We start from the raw sequence: 27014 nt of genomic DNA, 5'->3' as shown, positions 1-27014 counted from the left end.
ATATCACGTCTTTCCAGTGTTTGGCGCAGGCGAGTGCAGCGGCATTTGGTTCGGCCAGGTACATTGTGGAGCATAGATACATCTCATGATGTGGTCCATTGCTTGTCGTTCGCCGCACACACATGCATCAGAAAGTGTTCGTTTCCATTTTTCTCATGGCTGCCTTGCAGCGTCCTTCGCCGACCCGCAGTCGGTTTCAAGGTTTTCCAGACGGCCCCAAGGTTGGTCACGGCCAGTCGCAAGACATGAAAGTAAACGGATCACAGCTTATAAAACAACCAAAGAAAAACTTAAACGGAGGAGTCACACAGGAGGAAATAACCGGCGTAATCTAATTCCACGTGTAGCGCTGTGTATAAAGCGTTGGCCAGCTGTTCAGCCCTATGATGATCGCTAATGAAGATAAACCTGGCTCTCTGTGAGAGGAGCTGCCTCTCTTGTGTTCCGCCGCGTTTAAGAACTTCACGAGTTCAAGAGTTTCTCGCGAACTCGTCCGGCCTTTTGAACCCGACACGATGCAGATTACGTGCCGGTCCAACTACGGTGCGCCACGCTGCGACCGGGCCTGCGTAGCCAAGCACAAAGCCTCCCAGTGTGACCCAGTGGTAATAGAGCGTAATCCTAGTGTGTATGAAAAGATATACAGACGTGCTGGGGTTCGTCATGTGACTACTGCATGCTGCAAATACTGTAAGTGACCTCCCCCACCCCGGGAGTGACCTCCCCCACCCCGGGCCCATAACATTAGCAGGCCGGACCTCCCCGTGTGCCTATAGGCTATGAGGGAGCGTGCACGCACACACACACATGTGTATTGGCACATGAACATGCAAATACGAGCCAGACGCGCTGCAGCCGCACACACACACACGTATTTAACTAGCACATAAAAATGTGCAGTGTCAAATACACAAATACTCTTTCACACGCGCACGTGCACAGACGCACACGCACACACACACACACAGGCCCAGCAGGCCTTGTGAGCTGTGCCGTGACCTTTGGTTTCCAGTCAAAAGGGGGCTGTTTGGGGGAACACAACAGCACCACTCATCTGCTCGGCTCCTCTTGTAAATTTTGCTCTTTCTGCTTCGGGAGCTCAGAGGAGCTCTGTGTTGTTCTGTGAAGAGGAGGAGGAGGAGAGAGGAGAGAGGAGAGGAGACGGAGGAGGCCAGAAGTGGAGAGGCAAGAGAATGGAGGAGAGAAGCATGTTACTGTCTCTGTGTGTGCGCGAGCGCGCGCACGTGTGTGTACGTGTGTGACTACGAAATAACTGCTCGCAAGAAAGCTGGGATTGTGTGTGTGCACTGTGTACGCATGCATGTGTGTGCGTATGTACGCGTGCGTACGCGTGCATGTACGTGTGTTGGTGTGTGTGTGTGCGAGTGCGTGCGTGCGTGCGCGCGCCCTATACAGTACTTGTGCGTAGAAAGAACAGAGGACAAGGGCTCTTTAGTCTGTGATGAAAACACGGACCAATGTTAGAGGCCAAATAAGATTAGCTGGTCTAATAGACACACTTATTTTCATTATTCTGCATCATTGCTGTGGCCTCCGAGAACAGACTCACTACTGGGGCGAGAGAGAGAGAGAGAGAGAGAGAGAGAGGGAGAGAGAGAGAGAGAGAGAGAGCGAGGCCCCTCTGGCATGGAAGTCCAAATAAAGGACTCTTCTCTCTCTCTCTGCCCATTCTGATTATTTTAATCCAATTTCCAACTATTCGTACAGCCCACACCCCCCCCCCCCCCCCCGACATACCGCGATTTACGGCAAAGTGAAATATGTTCTTTCCATCAAGCTATTTGATGCTCGTTGAGACTTTGATTGGTTGCTGAGATGTGTGTAATACGATCCTTTTTCTTTATTAAAGATGGGAAAATTGCAGATCTCTGCGATAGCAGCTTAATGGGCGTAAATAAATCAGAGATACTCAGGGAGGAGCCACTTACACCCCCCCCTCCTTTAACCCATTCTGACCTGAGATCAGATTCTAAAAATGTCTTCTACATCCTGACAGTTTTCTGAAAAAGCTATGTTTCCATGTCAGTGGTTCTTTGATTTTTCAAAAATAGCAGACCTACAAGCTCGTAGCGCGCCACTCGGTGGCGCGCTATGAGCTTGTAGATCTGCTATTTTTCAATAGCTAAAGCATAACATAATGCTAACACCGAAAGGGGTTCCCGCCCAAAATGGGTTAACCCATTTGGGACTGACACCAGATTCTACAAAATGTCTTCGAAAATCATGTTTCTATGTCAGTCGTTCTCAAACATGTTCATGTCAAGGACCCCCAAAAAAATATGTAATTGGCCCCGGACCCCAATCTCAAAGTATGTTGTTCCAGTAACCCCGCCCCCAGAAGCAAAGATTTGAGTTAAAGACGTTCGCTCTGAAAGAAGATATACGGTATTCAAAGATCTGTGCCACATTTTCACGATTTTTCAAAAATAGCAGATCTACAAGCTCGTAGCGCGTCACTTGGTGCCGCGCTACGAGCTTGTAGATCTGCTATTTTTCAATAGCTATAACGTATAACATAATGCTTTAAAAAAACACCAAAAGGGGTTTCCCGCCCTAAACGGGTTAATCTAGCCTTCCTCGTTAACGCGGGCGTAAATATGCAAATGAGACGCGACAGCGGCAAAATATACAAGCCTATTACACAATTAACATGACTGCTTGATTAAGTAATATAAGGAGATTTTATAATATCACACATGCTCGCAGGCACATACGCGCAGATGTGGATGTGCGAGCGATGCGCGTTACGTGCGCGCGTATTTCCCCCCGCACGTACACACAAATCAAAACTCAATTTGCGAGATGTACGAGTGTGTAGTCACACTCTCCCCCGTCTCACAGAAGTTCCTCAGTCTGGCGCTCCATTAACCCCTTTTGGGCGGGAACCCCTTTTGGTGTTTTAAGCGTCACGTTATACTTTAGCTATTGAAAAATAGCAGATCTACAAGCTCGTAGCGCGCCACCGAGTGGCGCGCTACGAGCTTGTAGGTCTGCTATTTTTGAAAAGTTGTGAAAATGTGGCGCAAATCTTTAATTTTTAACTCAAATATTTGCTTCTGGGGGGTCCCTGGAACAACATATTTTGAGATGGGGGTCCGTGGCCCAATAGAGATAATTCTGGGGGTCCTTGACATGAAAAAGGTTGAGCACCACTGACATAGAAACATGGGTTTTTCAGAAAACTATTAGGATTTAGAAGCCTTTTTTTAATCAACATCAGTCCAAAATGGGTTAATATTATCGACATGACAATAAAACACACATTTGCATTGCAACCTTGAATGATACATTTACCCAAACCAACGCTTTGTTATCGATGACCTAATAGCGTATAACCTTCAGGCTGGGCGCCACCAAGCCCCCCGAAAACCGCCCAGGTGTCCCGTCGTCCGTCCGAGCAGCAGATAAACGGCCGCCATGGCCGCTCGTACAGATTAACGACGCGGCCGTATAACGTTAGATCCAATCCCGTTCTGCAGCTGATTACTTAATCCATTTAGACCTGAGAATTACAATTTAGGCATTTAGCAGACGCTCTTAATCCAGAGCGATTTACATTAATGATTCTACAAAATAATGCCATCTAAATCCTGATAGTTTTCTGAAAAACGCATGTTTCTATGTCAGTGTTTCTCAAACTATTTCATGTCAAGGACCCCGGAAATATATGTATTTGGCCGCCGACCCCCCATCTGAATACATGTTGTTCCAGGGACCCCCCTTCACAGAAAGGTTTGAGTTAAAAACGTAGAATATATATTCAAAGATTTGCGCCGCATATTCGCGACTTTTCAAAAATAGCAGATCTACAAGCTCGTAGCGCGGCACTGAGTACTTGTAGATCTGCTATTTTTCAACAGCTAAAAGCATAACATGATGCTTAAAACACCAAAAAAGGGGTTCCCGCAATGAATGGGTTAAGAGCCTAGATACCAACTAAAAATCTGCTCCTTAATTGCCGTGGAGATGATGATCAAGCGAGATGGAGCGAGAGTGACAGGGAGGGGTGTTGCCTGTTTGACGTGATTACCACAGCGAGGTCCCTCGGGGGACCCATCTCTTCATTTAGATTAAAACCCACGGACAAGCAAGCATCTTTAATGTAGCAGTATGTATATATAATATATATATCAAAAACCTCCACATAGGAGACGATGATGAGAGGAAAAAACACTGGAGGCTCCATAGACTCAACGATGAAGAACGTGCTTAACGTGAGAACAAAGACGTCTTGAGTGGAACGACGGCGTCGTTGGGGGGAGAGGGGGGGGGGGGACACGGAACGAGAGGAGAAGAAAGGGAGGGAAAATGTTTTAAGACGACAAAACGCGCTACGGCGGCGCGCGGAACACCCACAAGGGCACGGCGGTATATACGTATATAGGAAGAAGAAGAAGAAGAAGAGAGAAAACAACAGTCACAGCGCTGTGGTTCCTGGAGGACGACATGTAACGCTGGAACAAATGAAACGTCGGATCAAACACCACCACGTCTAGGAATCACAACATGCATGGATGTACAACGTGGATGTGTTCTCTTACATGCTACTGATTAGGGCTGCACGCCGCCGTCCACAGAGCAGCGTGACGTGTGTGCGCGTGCGCGTGTGCGTGTGTAGATAATAAGAACATCATGTGTACTGAACTGTACAGTACGTGTGTGTGTGTGTGCGTGTGTGCGTGCGCGCAGATAATAAGAACATCATGATGTGTATTGAACTGTACAGTGTGTGTGTGTGTGTGTGTGTGTTTGTGTGTGTGTGTACATACTCCCGTGCGGCATACATGGGGAGTATTATAGGAGAGGAAGTCGCACACTTTATCAATTAGTGACAGACAAGACGAAGGCGGAAACGGGCCTGCAGATTGCTGTTGGCCTACATAAGTGTGTGTGTGACTGTGTGTGTGTGTGTGTGTGTGTGTGTGTGTGTGTGTGTGTGTGTGTGTGTGTGTGTGTGTGTGTGTGTGTGTGTGTGTTCAAGGCGTGCCCAGGGGTGTAGTGCTACTTTTATAGAAGTGCGGGAGCGGGAGCTACACAAAATCTCTAAACTGTAAATAGCGGATCTTCAAGCTGACGCCGCGTTGCGCTGCGACGCGACGCGTTGTCAGCTTGTAGATCTGCTATTTCTGTCTATGGACCTCGTACCTCCTACCTGATGGCATTAGCCGATACTCAGGGTATAGTACGTGGGAGGGGTCAGACACAATTTTCTTAAACTGTCCAATGGTGGCCTGCTCAAATTAAGATGACCTTGACCCCTCGGGGGGGTCGCCAAATTATTTTGGGGGTCCCCAAATTATTTTTGCAACTGAATGGCTGGAAAGTGGAAATGAAGAGTTTACATATAGTACACATAGTACATTGTGATTATATCTGGTTTCAGTATTTATTTATGGTGTATTGTCTCTATTATTAAGGTTATTGGCAGTCAATTTATATTGGGGGTCGGGAGGGGGCGGGGCGGGGGTCCCGAGACATTGCCAAAGCATTTCCGGGGGTCCCCACTCCCCGGCCAAAAACGTTGAGAACCCCTGGTGTAGACATACCCATGATCTTCCCTGCCTTTTTGGCTCATCTAAGGATCTCAGATTTGTACTTTACAGTTAGGTTTCCAAACCAACTGGTGATACCATACCTTAGAATAGACTCTATACAAGCTCTATAGAAGATCAGCATTATCTTTCTATTACACCAAAAAGTCTGAGCCTCCGGAGAAAATGAAGGCGCTGGTGTATTTTTGCACACATACGTACAAGTGCACTCCTAGATATTTATAGGAGGTGACCTGTTTGTCATGACCATGTATGGTGATCGTGGTGTGGTCACCTATAAACCTGGGATCCACTACAATCTCCTCAGTTTTCCTTACATTAACTTGTAAGTCATGTTCATCACACCAGGTTACAAACCTGTCCAGTGTCCACTCCAGTTGTATGGCTACTGATGTTACCTTCACTTGTGAGTAGACTAACCGTCAGAGAACTTGACTACACACTGATTGGGCTGTGAGCTGACACAGTCATTTGTGTATAAGGTAAACAAAAGGGAGGAACTAACTGTCCCCTGGGGGGCCCCTGTACTGCTTACTGCCCTCTCAGAGAGCGCCAAATTAAATCTCACCTGTTGTGGCCTGTTAGATAGAAAGGAGAAATACCATCTAATCAAAACTGCATTCACCTTCATCTCAAATAACTTGCGAAGAAGAATGTCTGGATGGATTGTATTAAAAGCTGAGCTAAAATCAACAAAGCAAAGTCTTGCATATGTTTTAGCTCAGTGTGTTAATGTAGAAATCGCATCACTAGTTCCCCGATTCCATGCATATGCAAATTGATGTGAGCTTGTAGATTAGTTATATTTGCCATGCGACACCGGCATACAATGAAGAATAAATCGGCTGCCTCGCAGCGCTCTGCACAGACTTCACACTGACCACACGGTCGGTGCACCGCCACCCAACCACAGTTGCCTCCAGACTCGAGTTAGAAGCCTTGGAGTCGCTAGGCTTTTGACTTTAACTTGCTCAGTATTAGAAACGTTTAATCACACAATGTTACTTTGATTAACAAATGATAACGGGTCAAGCTGAAACGGTGATTCGTCTGGTCGTGACGGCACTCGAGGCAGTCGGTTTACAGTGAGACTCGACGACCGACAACGTCATGTAAGAACAATGCACGGATTCACGTCTCTCGCATTAACCCATTTTGGGCGGGAACCCCTTTTGGTGTTAGCATTATGTTATGCTTTAGCTATTGAAAAATAGTGGCGCGCTACGAGCTTGTAGGTCTGCTATTTTTGAAAAATCGAAGAAAGACTGACATAGAAACATAGCTTTTTCAGAAAACTGTCAGGATGTAGAAGATATTTTTAGAATCTGATCTCAGGTCAATTAATGGGTTAAAGCTCCCTCTGTGACACATTCATCTTTTAGCCTATACCTTAATTTGATTTCAATCAAAAACAAATGCATTGCTTTGATCATTTCCCGTTTCATGTCGAGGTAAGAACTTCTAATTCCATCACAGCGACAAAGTCGCCGGGCTTGTATCTAAACTAAACCATTATACAAAAGTTAGGCTATTAAGATGATTATGAATCATTCATTTGATCTCGCAAGAGAGCGCATTTCTCAGCACCAAACCGCGGCCGATACAGGACCGGCGCGTACTGTACAGAGAAAGAAAGAAAATGTTTTACTGCATATTAGCCTGCAATATTTTATATTAAAATTACATACATTCGACATTCGAATCATTCGAACCAACTTGGTGTTTTGAAAGGAATATTAAAAAATGTGGCCAATTCTGGCAGCACTCCCCCCTCCACTACACCCCTGGGTTACACAGTATAGGTTATGTTAACCCATGTTGACCTGAGATCAGATTCTAAAAATGTCTTCTATATCCTGACAGTTTTCTGAAAAAAGCTGTTTCTATGTCAGTCGTTCTTCGCTTTTTCAAAAAATAGCAGACCTACAAGCTCGTAGCGCGCCACTCGGTGGCGCGCTATGAGCTTGTAGATCTGCTATTTTTCAATAGCTAAAGCATAACATAATGCTAACACCAAAAGGGGTCAACTGGAGACCACCACAGTGAAATAACCCGGTTACTTCTTCTAGTGAGTTAAAACAATAACGGAGGTGATCCAACCACTCCAAGAAGGTATTTGAAGCAGAAGATTGGACACCGGAATTGGACACCGCTACACTAACTAACTAGAACATCTTTATTGTAGTTTGGACGTCGATAGACTCTTTCCATCGGGAAAGACATAAAACTCGCAGATACACCGACTACGGTGTATATATAGCTTCAAGGCCTGAAAGCACGGGATGTGTGTCTTATCTAGACGAACAGCTTTCTGGTACAGAACAAGCCATTAGATTGAGACAGAGCGATACGTTCGAGACCTACCGGTATACCTTCACAAAACCCCCCCTCCTCCCCTCTCTCCTTCCTTCTCTCTTGGGTTTCTCGCTACAGTACCTCTTTCTCTGTTGCCCCCCCCCCCCGTCTCAGTCCAGTGTGTGTGTGTGTGTGTGTGTGTTGGGGGGGTGGGGTGGGGGGGTAGGTGTTTCAGAGGGTGTCAGGCAATCAATATCGTGATGAGGGCTGTTGTTCAGAGGCCTGATATACGGCGCGGCGCGGCAACACCAAGAGTAATGACTACTATCCACAGACACTGGAGCGCTCATGAATTATACTTTATTGGCTGCACTTTGTCAGATATATGACTCTCCCTGCCCTGACCGTATGTGTTCTGGGGGGCTTGACAACATGCGATACGTTGAAGCCAGCATGCGGGCACACGCGCTGGCGGCACGCGCGCACACACACGTGCGCTGCCGGCACGCGCGCGCACACACGCGCATCCACTCAAAAACACACACACACACACACTGACAGACACCGACGTGCGTGCGTGCACACAGAGTCACAGACACACACACGCGCGCGTACGCAGATCACACGGCACAAGAACATTCTATAACCTCCCCAACCATGACCTCAGGCACTCCGGCAGCAAAGTGAAAAACACAGATGAAAGCTTTGAAAATAACAAAACAAGACATTTTCCAATCAATACTCGTTTTCTCTCTCCGAACAGCACCCCCCCCCCTCCTCCCCTCCCCTCCCCCCCTCCGTTTTTGAACAGCACTTGATGATCCAAGCCATTACAACAGACTGCGAGGTATTCTCTCTCTCTCTCTCTCTCTCCCTGTACTCATGTGCACGCGGACGTTGAACAATGTTGTGCCTGATTGCGAGAGCCTTTGTGCGTGCGTGTGTGTGTATGCGTGTGTGAGTGCGCGTGTGTGTATATATATATATATGCTCCTCCTGGGGTGGGCTGGCTGGGTTAATAAAGGGTATTGCGCCGCGTTGTATGTTTCTCTTTACTCATTTATGTGGAGCTGCGTGAGGTCAGGTTTTCGCTACGCGGCCGTCCCTGAAGCCATAGAGTGGTTGCATGTTCTCACCAGAATGAAACTCACGCGGCCTTGACCGGCTCGGAGCGGGCTGAGGGAAACAGCGTGAATACACACTCCCTGCTCCAGTGACTAAATCAATCTTTAACCCGTTTCGACCGAGACCGATTCTACAAAGTGTCTGAATCGTGACAGTTTTCTGTGAAACTCGTGTTTCTATGTCAGTGATTCTCAAACATTTTCCTGTCAAGGACCCCCCAAAGATATATGTAATTGGCCGCCGACCCCCCATCTGAACATAATTGTTCCAGGGACCCCGCCGAGAAGCAAAGATTTGAGTTGAAAATGTTCGCGCTGAAAGAATATATATTCAAAGATTTGCGGCACATTTTCGCGATTTTTTGAAAAATAGCAGACCTACAAGCTCGTAGCGCGGCACTCGGTGCCGCGCTACGAGCTTGTAGATCTGCTATTTCTTCAATAGCTACATAATGCTTAAAACACCAAAAGGGGTTCACGTACAGAATGGGTTAAAATACACCACTCTCTCTCGCCCCACGAAGAAATTGGAGAAACTGCAGACAATGAAGTGCAAGGCAGTGCAGCGGTGCACAGTAGGGAATAGTGTGCGTGCGTGTGTGTGTGTGTGTGTGTGTGGCGCACAAGCACACGCAAACACATGCCTGATGCGCTTAGCGGTATGTGCGTTATCATGAAATAATAACGCATGTGAATAAATGTTGAATCATGGAGGTTGTGATATGCCAATTCAGCGCGTTGGGTACAGGTTCAAGAAATGCACTATATACAAGCTTGATATGCCTAATAACAAAAACAACAAACACCAAAACCTACTATACTGATATTCACTTCTAAGATCTACTAGTCCCCGACATATCGCGACGAAATGCGTTTTGAGAAACTTTGGCAAAAATAGGGATGCCAGGCGGGTGCACTAGTACTTAGTTTAGACAGTTTTTGGTTTAGGCTAGTCATTGGTTAGACCAGTCATTAGTCCTACAACTACAACCTATCTCAAACCCTCACCCTAAACCTAACCTCCCACGGGGCAGCACACCTAAACCTAACCTTAACCCATGTCTAACCAATGACTAGTCTAAACTAAGTATGCACCCCACGCCAGGCTGGTTGAAGTTATAGTAGTTTTCTCTCTCTCTCTCTCTCTCTCTCTCTCTCTCTCTCGCTCTCTCTCTCTCTCTCGCTCTCTCTCTCTCTCTCTCTCTCTCGGTGCGGTGGCCGAACGGTTTGCGGAGCGGTCTTGATACTGGAAGGTCGCCAGTTCGTATCCCCGGACCGGCACGTTAAAATTACCACCGCTGAAGTGCCCTTGAACAAGGCATTGAACCACTACTATGAGCAGGGCCTGGCTGTAAACAAGTATCTGATGCTTAGTCCAGTTACCCTGGGTAAATATAGTAACTTTGCTTTGCTTTGGCGCGGGGGGGGGGGGGGGGGGGGTGGACAATCAGACAACATAAAAAATGCAGCAACAAACTCACTCTTGCATGAACAATCACGAGAGAGAGAGAGAGACAGAGAGAGAGAGAGAGAGAGAGAGAGAGAGAGAGAGAGAGAGAGAGAGAGACAGAGACAGAGACAGAGAGAGAGAGAGTTATCTTGCAAAACATTTCAGTCAGACACATGCTCTTTGTACATGCGTCGCACCTCAACATGCAAACACATGCACACACACAGAGTGAAAGGGCCAGCGCACTATAGGCACAGCCACTTCATTCATTTCAGCCCCGTGCTTGGCTGAGAGCGCCGGCTAATGACATGACAGAAGAGCTCCATGCAAATAGCCAACATCTGTCACAGCGCCGGCTCCACTCCATATATTTATTTGCTGATCCTACTTAATATTTCTGCATATTACTGGCTGTTTGTTGGGAGGCGGACAGTGATACATGTTCCTGCATGACGATGTACAAAAGAAAGCAATCTCGGGCGCACGCCGGCAACCTCACATCCACTCCGCCGCTGCTTCCCCCTAAATGCATATTTTATGCTGGCTTTGCAAGCCCCGCGCTGAAGGTCAGGGTGGAAGACGAAGGCCCCTTTATTGTGGAAATGGGAGAAATGCATTTTGGTGGAGTTAATGTGTGTTGCATTTATCACCGACACAATAAGGGAGGCTAGATAATATATCTCATGCAATATGGAGAGAATACATTACTTTGTGCGTGGCGCGCGGAAGGGATGCGACGTGCGTTCCCGACCCGCGCGCATCTGATGAGGTTCCATCGGTGGCTTATTTAGAAGCAGATCTGCTTATCTCGCTGACATTCGGCGCCCGGTTGCGCCCCCCCCCCCCCATACACACACACACACACACACACACACACACACACACAAAAACCCGCCCCCGTTGTCAAAAGTGTAAACTCACTTCTGTAACCGCGTGAAATACCTATTTATACAATTGCGTTAAAACCTAATTCCATCCAAAGCCGTCTCTGATCAAAAAAAAAAAAAAAAAAAAAAAGGTGGAATCTGCCAGCCAGTATATTGTAATCTTCTGCAGGAAATGTTATTAGCCTGTCAGAACATTGTTAGTTTGGTGGTTATTTTCCCTATCGTTGCAGGATATTTTTGGAAGGTGTGTGTGCGTCTGTGTGCGCAGCGTGTGTGTGTATGTGTGCGCGCGTCGTGTGTGCGCGTGGGGGGGTGGGGGTGATTGGGGGAGTCAAGCTTTGACATGGCTGGTATCCCCCCCCCCCCCCCCATCTTTCTCTCTCTCTCTTTTCTCTCTGATCCCCTCCCCTTCGCCCCTACCCATCATGCTCCTTGGCTGTCTCAGGTGCCCGCAGCACTGACTGGCAGGCCTCGGAAGTGGAGAGCAGCCTTTCAGCATGCCTGCTCGCTGACACAGCCAGACACATAGATCACTGAGTTCCAATGACAGCTCGTTATTGCTGGGGATGATAGAGCGCGTGTGTGTGTGTGTGTGCGCGCGTGTGCGCATGCGTGCGTGCGTGTGTGTGTGTGTGCGTGTGTGTGTGTGTGTGTGTGTGTGCGTGCGTGTGTGCACTCGGTGTGTCTAGTATAGTCAGAGAGGTGGAAAGACATGGTGTGAAACCTGCCAGGGAGTTTTTGAACCTGAGAAAAAACCCAGGAGGCCTTATAAAAACAGAGCTGATAAGATGCCTTAGACTGGTTTATTATTTAAAAGAAAGCAACACTGGCGTCATTGCCAAATTACGCTCAGAGAGAGGAACAGATATATCCAAATCAACCGGATCTGTAATCACGTGACTCCAAAACAGAGGTGATGTTTTGAGTTCTGGACAAAAAAATGTGTATAGGAGTATAGTAAGAAAGAGAATACGTGCAGTATAGTTCACTTTATAGGCTACAGTTGGGTGTCACCGATATTGTCCCTTATTATTTGACCCATTTAGGCCTGACCTCAACATTTTAAAAAATCCTTCTAAATCCTCCAGTTTTCTGAAATAAATATTTTCACGATTTTTCAAAAATAGCAGACCTACAAGCTCTTAGCGCGCCACTCGGTGGCGCGCTATGAGCTTGTAGATCTGCTATTTTTCAATAGCTAAATTATAACATAATGTTTAAAACACCAAAAGGGGTTCCCGCCCAAAATGGGTTAACTGTCCTTTTGCGCAGATCACGCAAACCTCAGCAAAAAGAAAAGGACAATATCGATGGCCTCCAACTGTAGTTCACTTTATAGGCTATAACGTTTCAAACGGGCTGTCGCAGAGCCATGCATGCGTGGGGCGGCGGTGGGTCAGGGGTAGAGTGGCTGGATGGTAACCGCAAGGTTGCCAGTTCGAACCCGGGCTCCCCCAGAGTTAGTGTCGAAGTGTCCTTGAGCAAGACACTGAACCCCTAATTGCTCCTGATGTGCTGGTTGGTGTGTGTGAATGGGTGAATGTAATCCACAATCTATGTAAAGCGCCTTGGATAAAGGCGCTATATAAATGCACCATTTACCATGCATGAGGCCAAAGTATATGCGGGGAATGAGCTCCATTTCCTATATGGGTCCGCACAAGAAATGTGATGTTGATCAGTGTAGAACTTTGCGAGATTACACAAACAAATACATATACTGTACAGACCCGACACACAGGGGCCAAAACTAATCTGACCCCAGCCTTAGCCTTAGGCGCGGATAATTAACCCATTTTGGGCGGGAACCCCTTTTGGTGTTAGCACTATGTTATGCTTGCTTTAGCTATTGAAAAATAGCAGATCTACAAGCTCATAGCGCGCCACCGAGTGGCGCGCTACGAGCTTGTAGGTCTGCTATTTTGATGTAGAAGACATTTTTTAAATCTGATCTCAGGTCAAAAATGGGTTAACTGTGAGGATTTTTTCCCCGTGCATGTATAGTGTATGGACAAAGTCTATTTCCAATTCCATTCTGCTCCATGATGTCAATCAATAATACCAACAGGATAAACAGTGGGTCGATTGAGAGCTAAAATGGCTGCTTTAACCCCTTCTGGGCGGGAACCCCTTTTGGTGTTTTTAAGCATTATGTTATGCTTTAGCTATTGAAAAATAGCAGATCTACAAGCTCATAGCGCGCCACCGAGTGGCGCGCTACGAGCTTGTAGGTCTGCTATTTTTTAAAAGTCGTGAAAATGTGCCTCAAATCTTTGAATATTATATTATTTCAGAGCGAACGTTTTTTAACTCAAATCTTTGCTTCTGGAAAAACATATTTTCAGATGGAGGTCGGTGGCCAATTACATATAATTTTTTGGGATCCTTGACATGAAATATTGAGCGAGCACCACTGATACAGAAACATAGGTATTTCAGAAAATTTAGAAGACATTTTTAAAATGTCTTCTTTAAAATCTTGGGCGGGAACCCCTTTTGGTGTTAGCATTATGTTATGATTTAGCTATTGAAAAATAGCAGATCTACAAGCTCATAGCGCGCCACCGAGTGCCGCGCTACGAGCTTGTAGGTCTGCTATTTTTGAAAAATCGAAGAACGACTGACATAGAAACATAGGTATTTCAGAAAACTGTCAGAATTTAGAAGACATTTTTTAAAATGTTGACGTCAGGCCTAAATGTGTTAAATCAGGGGCTATGAGGTGGGGGGGGGGGGGGGGGGGGTATACTGTACGAGTCACACCGGTGCAATGCATTCCCTCTGTGATATTAAATTACAGAATAACGTGTTCTCATGCAGGAGAGGGTGACTGAATTGGAGCATTTTGCAGTGTATATGATATGATTATTGATCTACTATAGGATTGTGTCCGGGTAGAAGTATAGCGCAGTCGGTAGAGCGCTCGCCTTATCGATTGATTGAATAGTTTATTGGCAAGAATGTAAACAGTACAGAGTGTACGGTCAAACACACGCACGTCCAAACCAGAAACCAGAAACAAGTCCTTGCGGTCTTGTTTCCATTCAGGTCCTGGATATTCAATTCATAATCATGACATGAAAAATAACAACAACAAAAATAACAAAAATCGCACACACGCGTGTGCACTATATGTACTACAAGGTCATGATACTGATCAGGTCATCGTGTCAGTATCGTGTCAGTATCGTGTCAGTATCAGGTCAGTATCAAGTGTGTGATATAACGATTCAAAGTCGGGTTGTAAACTACCGGGCTTGCCAGACACAGCCAGGAGGATCAAAAGAGCATGCATAGCGCTCCTCTCCAAAAGTTGAACCGTTTCCAGGTTGAAGCGCCCAGGGCGCTGCGCCAAAAAAATAAAAACGGCAGGCGTTGGGAAGCACTGAAGCAGTGAAGCATGATGCTCTCCGCACGGGGAAGAGGAGCGCACCAGAGCGTCTTTAGCAGAGAAATGCATAGCAGACTGGCACTGCCACAGAAATGCATAGCAGACTGGCACTGTCAGAGAAATGCATATAGCTGACTGGCACTGTCAGAGAAATGCATATAGCAGACTGGCACTGTCAGAGAAATGCATATAGCAGACTGGCACTGCCAGAGAAATGCATATAGCAGACTGGCACTGCCAGAGAAATGCATATAGCAGACTGGCACTGCCAGAGAAATGCATATAGCAGACTGGCACTGCCAGAGAAATGCATATAGCAGACTGGCACTGTCAGAGAAATGCATATAGCAGACTGGCACTGTCAGAGAAATGCATATAGCAGACTGGCACTGCCAGAGAAATGCATATAGCAGACTGGCACTGCCAGAGAAATGCATATAGCAGACTGGCACTGCCCGAGAAATGCATATAGCAGACTGGCACTGCTAGAGAAATGCATATAGCAGACTGGCACTGCTAGAGAAATGCATATAGCAGACTGGCACTGCTAGAGAAATGCATATAGCAGACTGGCACTGCTAGAGAAATGCATATAGCAGACTGGCACTGCCAGAGAAATGCATATAGCAGACTGGCACTGTCAGAGAAATGCATATAGCAGACTGGCACTGCTAGAGAAATGCATATAGCAGACTGGCACTGTCAGAGAAATGCATATAGCAGACTGGCACTGCTAGAGAAATGCATATAGCAGACTGGCACTGTCAGAGAAATGCATATAGCAGACTGGCACTGCTAGAGAAATGCATATAGCAGACTGGCACTGCCAGAGAAATGCATATAGCAGACTGGCACTGTCAGAGAAATGCATATAGCAGACTGGCACTGTCAGAGAAATGCATATAGCAGACTGGCACTGCCAGAGAAATGCATATAGCAGACTGGCACTGCCAGAGAAATGCATATAGCAGACTGGCACTGCCAGAGAAATGCATATAGCAGACTGGCACTGTCAGAGAAATGCATATAGCAGACTGGCACTGCCAGAGAAATGCATAGCAGACTGGCCACAGCCGTTTTCACAAAATGTGATGAGGTCATCACATCTGGGCAAGTGGCTATGGCCGTTTGTAGCCCAAGGAGTGTTTTCCTTGCAAAACTAATGCTTGGAATGGATTCAGAATCATGAATAAGCCCTAGTTTGACATGTCACATGCTACTTCAATTTTGAATGTTTTGCCTTAGGCCTATAGGTTTACAAAGGGACCCCAGCGTTCAACCCCTGAATCTGATCCAAAATGTATATAATAATCAATATGTTCTTTGGATGACCCTAAGGATCATAAAAAAAAACCTTGAACGATTACTATTGCAATTTATTTTGGGTCACGCCCCTTTTTAGCTTAGATTGACTGGCCTTCCAAGTGTACAATCAGCCATTACGACACCATCAAGGCCTGCCAAAATACATTTTAGTCGACTAAATCAACTGTTGACTAAAATGTAGTCGACTAATACTAGTCCAACACTGAGGCAGTTAAGTTGACTCTAAAACTAAATGAAATTATCCAAAAAAACTAAATAAAAATGTATTGTCAAAATCAACACCAAATGCAAAACTGTGTTTGAAATGAAAGCGGGGCTGGCTGTGCGGTACATCTCCTTATATGGGTTGGGGATTGCAGGGGGGTGGAGACGTGGCACGCTGGCCTTATGCAGTTGTGGAAATTAACTAAGTACATTTTGAGGTATTTTATACTTGAGTATTTCCAATTTCGCGTATTTTTCCTCTACTCCACTACTATGTGTGTGAACTAGCAAATATTGTACTTTACTCCACTACAATTATTTCAAAAACTTTTTAAAAAAAGTTACTAGATTGTAGATTTTGTTTCTTACATTAACCACTTCAGCCATATACAGGTATACCGGTACTGTATTGGCCATTTGAAAATAGCTCACAATGTATCGCGATGTGACACATTGTGAGCTTATAGATCGGCTATATTCTAAGGATTGTTATACATTTACACTTAAAATTTACATTCTGCATAATGAGTACTTTTTGGATACTTTAAGTACATTTTGAAGCCAATACTTTAGTACTTTTACTCAAGTAAATGTTGAATTCATAGTATTTATATGTTTATATGTTTACTTAAGTAAAACTTTGAGTACTTTTTCCACCACTGGCCTCATGGTGCACTGTCTGTGGTGTGGTCAACAGGGTTGTGCTCGCACACAAAACACGCGCGCACGCACACGCACACGCACACGCACACACACACACACACACACACACACACACAGAGGCGTAACCGCACACGGCACGTCCGCTGCCCCTCCTGCTGGCTGTGGCTTGTACGGCGGTGTACTGCAGGGTCAATAACAATAATAGCAGACACAGCTGAAGGAGGCGTTGCAGATGGTGTGGTTACAATAATAACCCAACCTGTTGTTGGAATCAATTCTGGAGTCTGGACTGAGAGAGAGCTGCTCTGATGCTTCTGTCTGTGTGTTTGCTTTGTTTGCGGATATACTTCTGCATTGTCTTTTTTTGTGATGGAACAGAGGTGGTTCGTTTTGAGTCGTGTATCGCAAAAGATAAGAATTTAGAAAAGGCTATATAACCCATTTTGACCTGAGATCAGATTCTAAAAATGTCTTCTAAATCCTGACTTTTTGACGATTTTTCAAAAATAGCAGACCTACAAGCTCGTGAAATACCTATGTTTCTGTATCAGTGGTGCATGCTCAATATTTCATGTCAAGGATCCCAAAAATGATATGTAATTGGACACCGACCTCCATCTGAAAATATGTTGTTCCAGAAGCAAAGATTTGAGTTAAAAAACGTTCGCTCTGAAAGAATATGATTTCAAAGATTTGAGGCACATTTTCACGACTTTTCAAAAATAGCAGACCTACAAGCTCGTAGCGCGGCACTCGGTGCCGCGCTATGAGCTTGTAGATCTGCTATTTTTCAATAGCTAAAGCATAACATAATGCTAACACCAAAAGGGGTTCCCGCCCAAAATGGGATAAACTATGAATCTAAAGAAAACAGTGTGTCACCAGTCATCATACAGTATAGTGTCATATGCGTGTGTGTGTGCGTACTACAAGGACGCACTTTTCTGTGTGCACTTTGTGTCTCTTGGCAGTCAAAATTGGAACAGAGACAGACAAAATGACATGACCACTCAACAACGGATTATAGAACCCTCGCAAAGAACGCTCGCAAGATCATAATTCATATACAGCGTGTGTGTGTGCGTGTGTGCGTGCGTGTGTGATGATCATCATGCCACAGGACAGCCAGTCTCCACTACAATCAGTCCTTTTCATGAGAGCACGGACGCAAAATGAAGCCTCTTGCTCAAACAATGCAGCCCATTGATCTGAGCCGCATGTCATATCTGTAAAGTCTGGCTGTTATTATTTCTGTTAGCGCCCATGGGAGAGCGTGCCGTAGGGCATTCACTTCTAGTCATTTTTACTAGTTGACTAGTTGCCTAGTTTACTAGTCGACTAGTTGTTAAACCACCTTTTATGTTTAAAAAAGAAAATAAATAAATAAAAGGTTTTTTTTTTTTTTTTTTTTGGGAAATAAATATTTGTACATTTAAAAACTGTGTACATTGGTGACTATAACTATAATCTATCCGATATTGAGGCCTACAAAATCGGGGAAAAAAAATAAAAATAAAAATGAACTTTTTTTTTTTTTTTTCTCTTATCAACTAGTCGACTAGTACCAGCAAGGTCGACTAGTGGATTTACTAGTTGACTAGTAAACTAGTCGACTAGTTGCTTAATGCCCTAGCCCATGGGAGAACGTGCCGTGTCTTCTTTAACCCATTTTCGGCCTAACGTCGAAATAAAAAAAATGTTCGCTCTGAAAGAATATATATTCAAAGATTTGTGCCGCATTTTTACGATTTAAAAAAAATAGCAGATCTACAAGCTCGTAGCGCGCCACTCGGTGGCGCGCTACAAGCTTGTAGATCTGCTATTTTTCAATAGCTAAAGTATAACATAATGCTTAGTTAAAACACCAAAAGGGGTTCCTGTTCAAGAATGGGTTAAACCATTTAGACCGTGAGCGCATTCGCTTTTAACCACATTAGCCATTATTTTTAAACTTTAGCTGTTGAAAAATAGCTTGTAGATCTGCCATTTTTGAAAAATCTTGAAAATGTGGCACAAATCTTTCAATATTTATTCTTTCAGAGCGAACTTTTTTAACGCAAATCGTTGCTTCTGGGGAGGGGGGGTCGGGGGTCCCTGGAACAACATATTTTCAGATCCGTGGCCAAATACAGTAAAGTCTGGGGGTCCTCGACATGAAAAAGCTTGAGCACCACTGACATAGAAAACTGTCAGAATTTAGGAGACATTCTTTTTAGAATTTTTTTTTGGGGCCTCGGTCCCAAATGGGTTAAGGGGGTGATGGCTCTGTTTCTATAGATGTGATCTCCGTTACGCAACGCAGGTTATTCAACACACTACTTCACCATGGGGGGAGGGAGGGAGGGGGGGGGGGGGGAGGGGGGTGGCTAGATTGTCGATGTCGAGCAGAAACCTTGTAAGTCCAAAACTGTTACTTTATTTTATTTTTTCAATGTAGTTAGTTACAAGCCCTGGGTTAAGTATTAATAAAACCTATACAAAAAAACATGTATCATGGGGCGCCAGCTGGCCTAGCGGTCCAGGCGCATGCCACATATAGGCTCTGGTCTGACAGTGTGTCGTGGTGTTCGAGTCTCGTACGACCTGTGCTGCTTGACTCTCCCCTTCTCTCTCTCTCTCTCTCCCTCTTTCCTGTCAGTCTTCACTTGTGTCTATCAATAAAGGCAGAAAAGCCAAAAACAAAATCTAAAAAAAAAAACAAAAAAAAAAAACATGTACTGTATCATACACGCCACTTTTTATATTCTTTTCCAGCAAAGAAAAGTAGTGAAATTAGCCGACCTCATGATGCATTGTGAGCCTGTACATCTTTTACAGTATTTTCACGCAACACTTGATTGATTGATTAACATTTTGCAGAATTACAGTACATTTCAAGTACAACTCAATACAAAAACTGTGGAGAGATATGGAGATACACGGTTTCCGTGGCATACACATTACACAGGACCCTACATAACTGCAATGGTTTGTGTCTGCGCAACACGATGATGTCTTGTCATCACCGCGTTATCAAATGCATTGATCTATTTCCTCAAAATGATTCACATGGTTTTTTTTTCCTTTATTATTATTATTCTTCATTCGGTTTTGGTCCAAAAAGCTATAATAAGCCGTAGTGACAGAGAGAGGAGGCCACTGGGAATTCTGGTGCAAGTGTTGAGTCACCATATTTCTCTGAATCTCTGTCATACATAAATACTATACGAGAGAGAGAGAGAGAGAGAGAGAGAGAGAGAGAGAGAGAGAGAGAGAGAGAGAGAGAGAGAGAGAGAGAGAGAGAGAGACACACACACACAGAGACAGAGAGAGAGTGTTATGTATGAAGTAGGTCAGCCCTGAATGTCAGACTGACTGAACGATGTGTTAAGTCTTAAGCAGGTTCTCCACAGTCTCTCTGCGTGACCTCTTTCATCCTCATCTTCCCCTCCTCTGACCGGCGGAAAGTCACTGTGCCTTTCCGGCGCCCTATAATAACCCCGGCTACGGCCCCGTCTGACCAGCCATGGCCTGGCCGAGAGGGCTTTAGCCTCCATGCTGACTGACCAGAGCTAGTCTTTAGCCTCCATGCTGACTGACCAGAGCTAGTCTTTAGCCTCCATGCTGACTGACCAGAGCTAGTCTTTAGCCTCCATGCTGACTGACCAGAGCTAGTCTTTAGCCTCGATGCTGACTGACCAGAGTTAGTCTTTAGCCTCGATGCTGACTGACTGGAACTAGTCTTTAGCCTCGATGCTGACTGACCAGAGCTAGTCTTTAGCCTCGATGCTGACTGACCAGAGCTAGTCTTTAGCCTCGATGCTGACTGACCAGAGCTAGTCTTTAGCCTCGATGCTGACTGACTGGAACTAGTCTTTAGCCTCGATGCTGACTGACCAGAGTTAGTCTTTAGCCTCGATGCTGACTGACCAGAGCTAGTCTTTAGCCTCGATGCTGACTGACCAGAGCTAGTCTTTAGCCTCGATGCTGACTGACCAGAGCTAGTCTTTAGCCTCCATGCTGACTGACCAGAGCTAGTCTTTAGCCTCGATGCTGACTGACCAGAGCTAGTCTTTAGCCTCGATGCTGACTGACCAGAGCAATAGTGTCTTTAGCCTCGATGCTGACTGACCAGAGCTAGTCTTTAGCCTCCATGTTGACTGACCCGAGCTAGTCTTTAGCCTCGATGCTGACTGACCAGAGCTAGTCTTTAGCCTCGATGCTGACTGACCAGAGCTAGTCTTTAGCCTCAATGCTGACTGACCAGAGCTAGTCTTTAGCCTCAATGCTGACTGACCAGAGCTAGTCTTTAGCCTCGATGCTGACTGACCAGAGCTAGTCTTTAGCCTCCATGCTGACTGACCAGAGCTAGTCTTTAGCCTCCATGCTGACTGACCAGAGCTAGTCTTTAGCCTCCATGCTGACTGACCAGAGCTAGTCTTTAGCCTCCATGCTGACTGACCAGAGCTAGTCATTAGCCTCGATGCTGACTGACCAGAGCTAGTCTTTAGCCTTGATGCTGACTGACCAGAGTTAGTCTTTAGCCTCGATGCTGACTGACCAGAGCTAGTCTTTAGCCTCGATGCTGACTGACCAGAGCTAGTCTTTAGCCTCGATGCTGACTGACCAGAGCTAGTCTTTAGCCTTGATGCTGACTGACCAGAGCTAGTCTTTAGCCTCGATGCTGACTGACCAGAGCTAGTCTTTAGCCTCGATGCTGACTGACCGGAGCTAGAGTGTCTTTAGCCTCGATGCTGACTGACCAGAGCTAGTCTTTAGCCTCGATGCTGACTGACCAGAGCTAGTCTTTAGCCTCGATGCTGACTGACCGGAGTTAGTCTTTAGCCTCGATGCTGACTGACCAGAGCTAGTCTTTAGCCTCGATGCTGACTGACTGGAGCTAGTCTTTAGCCTCAATGCTGACTGACCAGAGTTAGTCTTTAGCCTCGATGCTGACTGACCAGAGCTAGAGTGTCTTTAGCCTCGATGCTGACTGACCAGAGCTAGTCTTTAGCCTCGATGCTGACTGACCGGAACTAGTCTTTAGCCTCGATGCTGACTGACCGGAACTAGTCTTTAGCCTCGATGCTGACTGACCGGAACTAGTCTTTAGCCTCGATGCTGACTGACCGGAACTAGTCTTTAGCCTCGATGCTGACTGACCAGAGCTAGTCTTTAGCCTCGATGCTGACTGACTTGAGCTAGTCTTTAGCCTCGATGCTGACTGACCAGAGCGATAGTGTCTTTAGCCTCGATGCTGTCAGATCAACATATGGAATGAATTCTGTACTGGCCATATAGGCCTATGGAGCGTGTCTTGGGTGTACAGGATTTGATGAGGTCAAATCGAGATGCAGGTTTTCATAGTAAACTGTTAGTCGACTAAATTAACTCAAGTTTTCAAATAAATGTAGTGGAGTAAAAGTACAAGTACTTTGCCCTGCGCTTACGAAACAAAATTATACATATTTTATCTGAGCGGATTGTGGGGAGCGGAGCGGCGGCATTTTGAGATGAGCACAGAGCGGGTTTTTAAAATGGGTCCGAGCGGCTTCGGACTGAGGACCGCCTGCCGGTCCAAGCCCCTCCGGTCGGGGTCCTTTGACTTTATATATTGTCGATTACTTGCATTTGATTAGGGGAGAGGTGCGGTGGAGTTAGTTGCTTTAGCAGACAGTTTGAGGGTCCATTGGAGTTTTTGTCCAAAGCGCTTTTTACTACTTTTCATTGGTTCAATATTTTTTTTAACCAACACACAGACGTAAATGGTGTTCAATAGCACTGATATATGCAAAGAAAATAATAATAATAATAATAATCAAAAACCTCAAAAATGGAGTTAGGTGGTTTCCTTTCCGACAGCGACGATATTTATACGTTCATTACGTTGGTCCTCCAACTTTGGAAAAGCACTGAACTGTAACAACTGGTGCTTCAAGTGATGCAGATCAGACAAGACCAGCCAAACAATGACTGCCCTCAGGAAAGGTATACACACCTCGCTCGGCTTATGAAACAATCTCTCATAATGTGTTTTACTCGGCAGAAAGGAATATGTTTAATCCATTCTGGACGGGAACCCCTTTTGGTGTTTTAAGCATTATGTTATAATTTAGCTATTGAAAAATAGCAGATCTACAAGCTCATAGCGCGGCACCGAGTGCCGCGCTATGAGCTTGTAGGTCTGCTATTTTTGAAAAGTTGTGAAAATGTGGTGGAAATGTTTGAATATATTCTTTCAGAGTGAACGTTTTTAACTCAAATCTTTGCTTCTGACATATTTTCAGATGGGGGGGTCGGCGGCCAATTTCATATGTTTCTGGGGGTCCTTCACAAGAAAATGTTTGAGAACGACTGACATCAGAAAACTGTCAGGATTTAGAAGACATTTGTAAAATCGTTCCCAGGTCTAAATGGGTTAATATTGGAAATGCACAGTAAGGCTTGCGAGAGACAGAACGAACGCCCAAGAGACGGTTATCTTTACCGTGATTAGGTGTGTGTGTGATGATACAAACACCTCATACCTAATCACATCACCTAACCGCTGTGCACATAATCACAGTGAAGCAATCCCCCCAGGGCATTACCACTATAATCAACGGACGCGTGTATTAATTTATTGCTTTTTTTTTTTTACAGTAGGCCTATCACGCCATTTGTGTGGCGGTGCTCTCTGCATAATAATATGAGAATATTGGAAGGGGGGGGGGGGGGCGATACAGACATGCATACGTGTTACTCTTGAGCAGTGGTGGAAAGTATATATTTACTTAAGTACAATTTTGAGTTATTTGTACTTTACTTGAGTAAGATCCAATTTACAATGCTGTTACTTCCACCCCACAATTATTTAGTTATTGTTACAAAACATACCACTTCAGTCCTATATACACTTCGGCCATTTGAAGATATAACCAATCTACAAAATCTGCTATTTTCAAAAGATTTCTATATACGTTTGAAAACTTGAAATGAGACATTCTGCATAAGGAAAGAGTACTTTCTATACTATTGGTACTTTATACTTTTTTTGATACCAATACTTCCAGCAGAGAGAGAACCCCCAGGCTCTCCTTTCCGTGGCCCACATCGGCCTGCTCTAACTGGGGTATCACGAGGCATTCCCAGGCCAGCGTGGAGATATAATCCCCCAGCAGGTCCTGGGTCTGCCCCGTGGCCTCCTCCTAGCAGGGTGTGTGTCTGGAGAGGCTCCCTGGGGAGAGATGATGCCCGAGAGGCATCCTTACTTAGGCCTCACTCAGACCTTTACTGCATTGCTGCATGCTTGTTATATGAATGCTGTGAGTGTCATGGCCGCTTCAATGCATTTCCAATGGAAGTCACATGGTTTGTAGTCCACATTTTGGACTACAAGCTGTTGTATGGCTTTCGGCTGTGTTTCGACTGCGCCCCTCCCCCTCATACAACACAAATGTTGTGTCAAACCATGTGACTCCCATTGGAAATGCATTGGGGCGGCCATGACACTACACAACATTCATCCAACAAGCATACAGCAATGCAGTAAAGGTCTGAGTGAGGCCTAAGGGTGCACTCACACGGTTCATGCAATTCTCTGTGCTCGTTGGGTGTTGTGTCATGGCCGCCCAGCGGCCCAATGCATTTCCAATGGAGGTCACATGGTTTGACCCAACATTGTGTTGTGTGAGGGGGAGGGGCACACAACTGCGCCCCTCCCCCTCACACAACACAATGTTGGGTCAAACCATGTGACCTCCATTGGAAATGCATTGGGCCGCTGGGCGGCCATGACACAACACCCAACGAGCACAGAATTGCATGAAAGGTGTGAGCTCAGCCTTACTGTGATGCCCAAAGAAGCAACTCAACCAGTGGTGGAAAAAGTACTCCATTTAGGCCTGACGTCGAAATTAAAAAAAAGAAAATTCTAAATCCTGACAGTTTTCTGAAATACATTTGTTTCTATATCAGTGGTGCTCAATATTTTCATGTTAAGGACTCCAAAAATTATATGTAATTGGCCGCCGACCCCCATCTGTTCCAGGGACCCCCCCAGAAGCAAAGATTTGAGTTAAAAATGTTCGCTGTGAAAGAATATATATTCAAAGATTTGCGCCACATTTTCACGATTTTTCAAAAATAGCAGACCTACAAACTCGTAGCGCGGCACTCTGTGCACAGCGGCGTAGGTGACGCAGATCTAGGTCATGGTCCAGTCTTCTCCATGTATGGCTATCCAGGGTTTGATGAGGTGAGCTCGACATAATGGTGACGGCTATATATGGAGCGCGTCACGAGGCGTGACGGACTGACAACCATATATGGAGTGTGTCACCGGACTGAATGGACGGACAGCCATGTTTCACAGGTTTTCATAGTAATCTGCAATAAATGTAGTGGAGTAAAAGTACAATATTTGCCTCTCAAATATAGTGGAGTAGAAGTAAAAGCAGTGAATATGGGAAATACTCCAGTACAAATACCTCAAAATTGTACGTATACTGGAAGTACAGCACCTGAATAAATGTTCTGAGTTACTTACCCCATTCTGGGCGGGAACCCCTTTTAGTGTTTTAAACATTATGTTATAATTTAGCTATTGAAAAATAGCAGATCTACAAGCTCGTAGCGCGCCACCGAGTGGCGCGCTACGAGCTTGTAGGTCTGCTATTTTTGAAAAATCGTGAAAATATTTATTTCAGAAAACTGGAGGATTTAGAAGATTTTTTTTTAATTTTGAGGTCAGGCCTAAATGGGTTACTTATACTTTACACCACTGGCCTCAACAAAGGGGTCCAAAGGAGCAGCAGAGGCTCTACTCCCGGGTCTCATGGATGACGTTGCCTCTCATCCTATCCCAAAGGGAGATACTACTATAGCCACGCTCCTGAGAAAACCCATTTTCACTTTCCGCGATCTCGTTCTCTCAGCCTCGACCCACATTTCTTGCAGCCATAGGTGAAGGACATAGGAATGGAGAGTGACCGGTAGGTCGAGAGCTTTGCACTCTGGCCTGGCCTGGCCTGGCCTGGCCTGGCCTGGCCCGTCTCTCTCTCTCTCTCTCTCTCTCTCTCCTAACAGTGTGCGGTACAGCGAACACAATCCCGCTCCCGCTGCTCAGACTCTCCAGCTGATCTCCCCCTCCCTCCGTCTCTCCCTCCCTCCGTCTCTCCCTCCCTCCGTCTCCCCCTCCCTCGTGAACAAGAGCCCCGAGATACTTGAAATACTTTCCTCGTGGTGAGGACTCAATTCCCTTACCCCGGAGGCGTGGGCAGTCCAGTTACCTGCCGAGAACCATGGCCTCAGATGTACTTTATATGCGCGGTTACGTTATCGAATTGATTTATTTATTTATTTTAACCGATTTGTTTTATTCATTCAGTTTTGAGTCCAAAAGCTTTATTCGGGCTGTGGTGTGAGAGAGAGAGAGAGAGAGAGGAAGCCAGTGGGCGAGTGTTGAGTCACCATTTCTCTGAATCTCTGTCATACATAACTATAACAGAGACAGAGAGAGAGAGAGAGAAGGAAGTAGGTCAGCCCCTGCACAGCAGACTGACTGAACGACGTGTTAAGTCTCTCTAACCAGGTTCTCCACGGTCTCTCTGCACGACCTCTTTCATCCGCTCGTCTCCTCTCCCTCCTCCTCCTCGCCCTCTCCGCCGCCGCTGCCAGTTCTCTTAACCCATTTAGGCCTGAAAACAATGTCTTCTAAATCCTGACAGTTTTCTGAAATACCTATGTTTCTAGGCCTATATCACTCAATATTCCATGTCAAGGACCCCAAAAATGATCTGTAATTGGCCTCCGACCCCCCATCTGAAAATATATTGTTCCAGGGACCCTCCAGAAGCAAAGATTTGAGTTAAAAACGTTCGTTCTGAAAACATATATTCCAAATTTGAGGCACATTTTCACTATTTTTCAAAAATAGCAGACCTACAAGCTCGTAGCGCGCCACTCGGTGGCGCGCTACGAGCTTGTAGATCTGCTATTTTTCAACAGCTAAAGCATGACATGATGCTTTAAAACACCAAAAAGGGTTTCCCGCCCAGAACGGCTTAAGTCGGTGCGGTCACAACAACCCCACGGCCCCCAGAAGAAACCACCCCGGCCTACACCGAGAGGGCTTACCGCTGC

This window comes from Electrona antarctica (assembly GCF_951216825.1).
Source record: "Electrona antarctica genome assembly, chromosome: 15".
Lineage (NCBI taxonomy): Eukaryota > Metazoa > Chordata > Actinopteri > Myctophiformes > Myctophidae > Electrona > Electrona antarctica.
This window is presented reverse-complemented; position numbering follows the sequence as displayed.